A 7,887-nucleotide genomic window follows, 5' to 3' on the forward strand; every position below is an offset into this window, starting at 1 on the left:
TGTGTGTTATGTGCATTGGTGGAGATTTTGCTACTTGTGTTCAGTGTAGTAAATTGCCATTCCTACATGTATTCAGTGCTGTGAGATTTTGCTAATCAACATGTTTGCTAGTAAATTTAGAAGTTCATATAGTTCTAATTTCTACTGTGCTGTGTGCCTGTGTCCTTTCTCGTCATGCATTTGTTGACCTATGTTGGTATTGCATGTTATTTTGCACTTTCAGTTGATTTCCTGAGATTTTCAATTTCTGCTGAGTGTGATTGGGCAATTAGGGTTCCTAATCCCATTATCAAGAACAAAACATATAACTCAAGTTGTTGCAGCTGGGCTCTATCTTCCTTTTGAAGAAGGCCCCCAGTGTAACGTTAGCCACTCAGGTCCAATTTTTGCAAGGAAGGCTGTTTAATTTCATTTCCTGCTTCATAATGTTTTTAGCCCTCAGTTATAATTTTTATTTTATTCTCTTTCACATACGTCTATTTTGATTAATCAGTTGACACTTGAAGTCCATTTTACTGTGTAGGTAGTGGAAGATATCTGCGAGCACTATTTTGGTCCTTCATTTGAACTTCTTTCACATGATAAGGTAAGTGAGATGTTTAACGACACTTTTATATGCTCTGCTGATCATCCTGTACCACCATAGTAAAATTGCCAATTGAAAAAAAATTTGTTTTATACTCTGCAATTAGGGTTAAATTTAATTAGGATTCTATATCATAATTTTATATTAATTAGGTTTTTTCTATGTCTGGTTCAATTTCTTCCGTGCTGTCTGTGTTAGAAGCTTTCTCGTGCAGAATCGCATTTGAGCGCTGCTTGTTATTATTAGTGTTGAACTCTAATTTTGTTCTTTATTCAATTTGTGATTAATTGACTTTGGTTTTATTTGAAGGTTTTCTGCGGTTTAGGGTTCTGATTTTATGGTTTTTAATTTGGGGGTTTTAGCTTCTGAATGTGTATTGTATCTAATTTTTAGGGTTATAGGTTCTATTTTGGGTTCTGATTCGGCAAAAATAGATTAAGCCAGGGGATTCATGTTTGGTCCGTCAATTGCATTGGAGATATTGGTGCAAAATTGATATATCTGTCTCAATTCATTTTTAATTTTACAATTTAGGTTGATAATTCTCACTTTACTCTTTGAAGCAACGCCGTTTTCCGCTTTTGCACTTGAAATTAAGCTGACTGGCATGATTTTGTGAATTTAGCATTCAACTTTAATGAGAATAATAAAAAACCAACAAGCTGAGAAGAGAAAAAGTAAGTGATCAATCAAATAGATACTGTGGTATTGTATCTTATTTATCTAAGATATTAAATCTGCTAAATCAAAGTGCTTACTACTTTTGATAGGTAACGAGCTATTAGAATGCTTTTAGTTTTGTTCAAGGTGAGTAACTGTTACAATTGTTTTTTTAGTTTCTTTGATTTATTTGTATTGGTTTTGTAGCTATGTACCATTGTATAATTTTGTCTATGTTTACAGTGATCTGATGTATTCAAATTTCAACTTTGTTGACCGGTATGTCAAGAAGTATTAGACTAGTCCCTTTTGAGTTATTATTGAGTTGATAGTTCTTTCTCTGCATTCTACCATCACTTAATGTACTTTACTAATGTGAGTTTTGTTTTTCTTATTAGATTTAAGGATATTGGCCCTAATGGCAATGGTAGGTATTTAGACCACATGTTACTTGAAGTCGAGGTGAAGGATTTTAGAAAGGGTGCATAGGTATAATATCTGAATTCAAACCACATGCTTTAAGTTGAATTCTTCGAATTACTATAATTTGTCTATCTGGTGAGCTAAGAATTCTGTTCCTATGGAATGAATGGCTAAGTCTTAATATCTAAATATTTTATTTATCATCACATTGCAGATCAAGTGTAAGATGGGATGAGGCTAACATTGTAAAACAAACATGTGAGGTAGAAAATTACTGAGCCTAAGACTCTGTATCACCCTATGATTGAAGATGAAGGCATGGAAAGAACACTGTTAAATCAAGAATTGTACAAGGATAGTGATAAACCACAATTTTATAGTTTATTTTGTATTCAATTTGGTAGATTTTACCAACTTTTCCTACACTTAGTCATTAAAATAGCATGATTTTGTGGATTTCTCCTAATTGTGCTTAAGAGTGAAAACATGTTTTTTAGGGCCCAAAAATTGATAAATTTAATTCACTTTAATTCCATTCGATACCTTGATATGTTTGTTATGTGATTTCAGGTTTATAAGGCAAAGATTGGATTGAAGGAATGAAGAAAAAGCATGTAAAAATGGAGAACTTATGATGAAATGAAGGAATTGCTAAGCTGTCAACCCTGAACTCTTCGTACTAAATTGATCATAACTTGAGCTATAGAGATCCAAATGAGGTGTTTTCAGTTGCGTTGGAAAGCTAACATCTGGGGTCTTCAAAATGATATGCAATTTTCCATAGTTGTCAGGAAGTTTGGTGACCCGTATGCGTCGTTCCACCTGCATACATCGCATGATCAGCGTAGGCCATTTTAAGCATGTCGTGGCTAGCGATTTCTAGCTCATTTTGGATCCAATCCAACTCATTTCTGATGCTATTGAACCCAAGGATTGGAGGGAGAGAACCAAGTAGTCAGAGTTTAGTTTTCACCATGCTTTAATTAGTTTCTAGAGAGAGAAGCTCTCTCTTCTCTCTAGAATTAGGTTAGGATTAGGTTAATTTCTCTTAGATCTAAGTTTAATTTCTTGTTCTCATCTTGTTTCTTTTACATTTCCATGCTCTAGTAGTTTAATTCTCTAGTTTTCTCTTGTTAATTTCTCTTTTATGCCTCTTTTATGTTTATGAACTCTTTGTTAGATTTGGGTTTTCCTTTAATGTAATTTATGTTTCATGTTCCTTTATTGTTGTTTAATTGAGTTGTTGTTATTGTTTCCTTGCTTTGGTAGTTGATAGATTCATTATTCTTGCACTTTTACCATGCTTTCCTTTTAGGCCTTCCTAGTGTTTGATAAAATGCTTGGAAGGATGTTAGAGTAGATTTTTGTGTTCTTGGCTTGGGATGGTAACTTGGGTGAACTTGAGTTGCTAATGTCCAAGTGATTGATGATTGGTGTCCATTGACTCTAGCTTCCACTAAGTTAATTAGTGAGGTGGCTAGAACTTATGGATTAGGATTGATAAAGCTCATTTGACTTTCCTTCACTTGTTAGCAGATGACTTAATGAGATTGATCCTTGTAATTATCATGTTGTAGTTAGTAACGAGGATAAAGATCCTTAACCATCAACCCTTGCCAAGACCTTCTTATCATTTGAGTTTCATTTAGTTTCTTGTCATTTACATTCCTTGTCTCTTATTACAAAAATCCCAAAACATTCTTTCGTAGCCAATAATAAAGCAGTTCATTGTAATTCCTAGGGAGAACGACCTGGGATTAATACTCTCGGTTATTTTATTGGGGTTGAACTAATGACAACCATATTAAATTTCGATGTGAAGATTCATTGTCGGTTTAGAACTATACTTGCAGCATAACAATTATTTTTGTGAAATTCTATACCGACAAATTTTCTCACAACAAAATGGCACCGTTGCTGGGGAATTGCAAATGTGTAGCTTGTTATTGGTTATTGTATATATGTGAATATTGTGAATATGTTTGCCTTTTGCTTCTTTGTTAGTGTTTGGTAGTTGTAGGAGTTTGTTCTCTTTATTTGTTACTAGTTTTTCTTTTTATTTTCCCTTGCTACCATGAATTTTCATCCTTTTGGCTATGAGTTTGGTTACAATTGTGTTGTAGGAAGTGGAGATTACAATGAGAAAATGCATCAAGGATGGAACAATTAAAGGTGGGACAGAGCATGTTTCTGGCGTTGAGAAACAAGCAGAAACAAGCAGCATCCTGGCATTCAGACGCCAGAAATGCACAGTGAAGAAGAGCTGGCGCTGAACGCCAGAAACAAGCATCTGGCTGGCGTTCAACGCCAGAAATATGCTGCATCTGGGCGTTGAACGCCCAGAACAAGCATCAGTTCGGCGTTTAAACGCCAGAATTGCATGCAAAGGCATTTTACATGCCTAATTGGTGCAGGGATGCAATTCCTTGACACCTCAGGATCTGTGGACCTCACAGGATCATCTCAGCATCTGTGGACCCCACAGGATCCCCACCTACCACCACTCACTCTCTTCCCTCTTCTCAATGTTCATCCTCTCTTCCCAATAAACACTCTTCCCCAAAACTATTCACCAATCACCTCAATCTCTCTTCCCTATCACTACTTCACCACTCACATCCATCCACTCTTCCCTATAAACCTACCTCATAAACTCCACCTACCTTCAAAATTCAAAATCAATTTCCCACCCAAAACCCACCCTTATGGGCGAACCTTACCCCCCCTCCCTTCCCTATATAAAGCCCTCTATTCTTCCTCATTTTCACACAACACAACCCTCTCTTCTCTTCTTGGCCGAATACACCTCTCCCTCCTCTCCTCCATATTTTCTTCTTCTTCTTCATCTATTCTTTCTTCTCTTGCTCGAGGGTGAGTAATATTCTAAGTTTGGTGTGGTAAAAGCATAAGCTTTTTGTTTTTCCATTACCATTGATGGCACCCAAGACTGGAGAATCCTCTAGAAAAGGGAAAGGGAAGACAAAAGCTTCCACCTCTGAGTCATAGGAGATGGAAAGATTCATCTCCAAAGCTCATCAAGACCACTTCTATGATGTTGTGGCCAAGAAGAAGGTGATCCCCGAGGTCCCTTTCAAACTCAAGAGAAATGAGTATCCGGAGATCCGACATGAGATCCATAGAATAGGTTGGGAAGTTCTGACAAACCCCATCCAACTAGTCAGAATTCTAATGGTTCAAGAGTTCTATGCTAATGCATGGATCACAAGGAACCATGATCAAAGTAAGAACCCGAACCCAAAGAATTATCTCACCATGGTTCGGGGGAATTACTTAGATTTTAGTCCGAAAAATATAAGGTTGGCATTCAACTTGCCAATGATGGAAGAGAACGCACGCCCCTACATAAGGAGAGTCAACTTTGATCAAAGGTTGGACCAAGTCCTCATGGACATATGTGTGGAAGGAGCTCAATGGAAGATTGACTCAAAAGGTAAACCGGTTCAACTGAGAAGACTGGACCTTAAGCCTGTAGCTAGAGGATGGTTGGAGTTCATTCAACGCTCAATCATTTCCACTAGCAACCGGTCTGAAGTTACTATAGACCAGGCCATCATGATCCATAGCATCATGATTGGAGAAGAGGTGGAGGTTCATGAGATTATACCTCAAGAACTCTACAAGGTGGCTGACAAGTCCTCCACTATGGCAAGGTTAGCTTTTTCTCACCTCATTTGCCATCTATGCAATTCGGCTGGGATTGACATAGAAGAAGACATTCCCATTGAGGAAGAGAAGCTCTGTTTTTCATTTTCTTTATGTTAAGTGCTTATCCATGTTTGTGTCTTATTACATGATCATTAGTATTTAGTAACTATGTCTTAAAGTTATGAATGTCCTATGAATCCATCACCTCTCTTAAATGAAAAAATATTTTAATTCAAAAGAACAAGAAGTACATGAGTTTTGAATTCATCCTTGAAACTAGTTTAATTATTTTGATGTGGTGACAATACTTTCTGTTTTCTGAATGAATGCTTGAACAGTGCATATGTCTTTTGAATTTGATGTTTAAGAATGTTAAATATGTTGGCTCTTGAAAGAATGATGACAAGGAGACATGTTATTTGATAATCTGAAAAATCATAAAAATGATTCTGGAAGCAAGAAAAAGCAGTGAATACAAAGCTTGCAGAAAAAATAGTGAAAAAAAAAGAGAAAAAGCAAGCAGAAAAAGCCAAAAGCTCTTAAAACCAAAAGGCAAGAGCAAAAAGCCAATAACCCTTAAAACCAAAATGCAAGGGTAAATAAAAAGGATCCCAAGGCTTTGAGCATCAGTGGATAGGAGGGCCTAAAGGAATAAAATCCTGGCCTAAGCGGCTAAACCAAGCTGTCCCTAACCATCTGCTTGTGGCGTGAAGGTGTCAAGTGAAAACATGAGACTGAGCGGTTAAAGTCAAGGTCCAAAGCAAAAGAAGAGTGTGCTTAAGAACCCTGGACACCTCTAATTGGGGACTTTAGCAAAGCTGAGTCACAATCTGAAAAGGTTCACCCAGTTATGTGTCTGTGGCATTTATGTATCCGGTGGTAATACTGGAAAACAAAGTGCTTAGGGCCACGGCCAAGACTCATAAAATAGCTGTGTTCAAGAATCATCATACTGAACTAAGAGAGTCAATAACACTATTCTGAACCTCAATGGATAAAGTGAGATTCTAAAACTATTCAAGAGGCAAAAAGCTACAAGTCCCGTTCATCTGATTGGAGCTATGTTTCATTGATAGTTTGGAATTTATAGTATATTCTCTTCTTTTTATCCTATTTGATTTTCAGTTGCTTGGGGACAAGCAACAATTTAAGTTTGGTGCTGTGATGAGCGGATAATTTATACGCTTTTTTGCATTGTTTTTAGTATGTTTTTAGTAGGATCTAGTTACTTTTAGGGATGTTTTTATTAGTTTTTATGTTAAATTCACATTTCTGGACTTTACTATGAGTTTGTGTGTTTTTCTGTGATTTCAGGTATTTTCTGGCTGAAATTGAGGGACTTGAGCAAAAATCAGATTCAGAGGTTGAAGAAGGACTGATGATACTGTTGGACTCTGACCTCCCTGCACTCAAAGTGGATTTTCTGGAGCTACAAAACTCCGAATGGCGCGCTTCCAATTGCGTTGGAAAGTAGACATCCAGGGCTTTCAATCAATATATAATAGTCTATACTTTGGCCGAGTTTATATGACGCAAAAGGGCGTTGAACGCCAGTTCTACACTGCAGTCTGGAGTTAAACGCCAGAAACACGTCACGAAACAGAGTTGAACGCCAAAAAACACGTTACAACTTGGCGTTCAACTCTAGAAGAAGCCTCTGCACGTGTAAACTTCAAGCTCAGCCCAAGCACACACCAAGTGGGCCCCGAAAGTGGATTTATGCATCAATAACTTACTTCTATAAACCCTAGTAACTAGTTTAGTATAAATAGGACTTTTTACTATTGTATTAGACATCTTATGATTTTTAGTTCATCTTTGGATCATATTGATCACGTTTTGGGGGCTGGCCTCTCGGCCATGCCTGAACCTTTCACTTATGTATTTTTAAACGGTAGAGTTTCTGCACTCCATAGATTAAGGTGTGGAGCTCTGCTGTTCCTCATGAATTAATGCAAAGTACTACTGTTTTTCNAGTTCTACACTGCAGTCTGGAGTTAAACGCCAGAAACACGTCACGAAACAGAGTTGAACGCCAAAAAACACGTTACAACTTGGCGTTCAACTCTAGAAGAAGCCTCTGCACGTGTAAACTTCAAGCTCAGCCCAAGCACACACCAAGTGGGCCCCGAAAGTGGATTTATGCATCAATAACTTACTTCTATAAACCCTAGTAACTAGTTTAGTATAAATAGGACTTTTTACTATTGTATTAGACATCTTATGATTTTTAGTTCATCTTTGGATCATATTGATCACGTTTTGGGGGCTGGCCTCTCGGCCATGCCTGAACCTTTCACTTATGTATTTTTAAACGGTAGAGTTTCTGCACTCCATAGATTAAGGTGTGGAGCTCTGCTGTTCCTCATGAATTAATGTAAAGTACTACTGTTTTTCTATTCAATTCAACTTATTCCGCTTCTAAGATATTCATTTGCACTTCAACATGAATGTGATGAACGTGACAATCATCATCATTTCCTATGAACGCGTGCCTGACAACCACTTTCGTTCTACCTTAGATTGAATGAGTATCTCTTGGATCTCTTAAT

General features: G+C 37.2%; 1 long non-coding RNA gene across 1 annotated transcript; it reads left to right on the forward strand.

Moving 5' to 3' along the window:
- Positions 1,003 to 1,984, forward strand: LOC110264634. The gene is made up of 2 exons (XR_002350806.1): positions 1,003 to 1,673; positions 1,884 to 1,984. It is a non-coding gene; the product is annotated as an uncharacterized LOC110264634 (long non-coding RNA).

This window comes from Arachis ipaensis, chromosome B07 (assembly GCF_000816755.2).
Source record: "Arachis ipaensis cultivar K30076 chromosome B07, Araip1.1, whole genome shotgun sequence".
Taxonomy (NCBI): domain Eukaryota; kingdom Viridiplantae; phylum Streptophyta; class Magnoliopsida; order Fabales; family Fabaceae; genus Arachis; species Arachis ipaensis.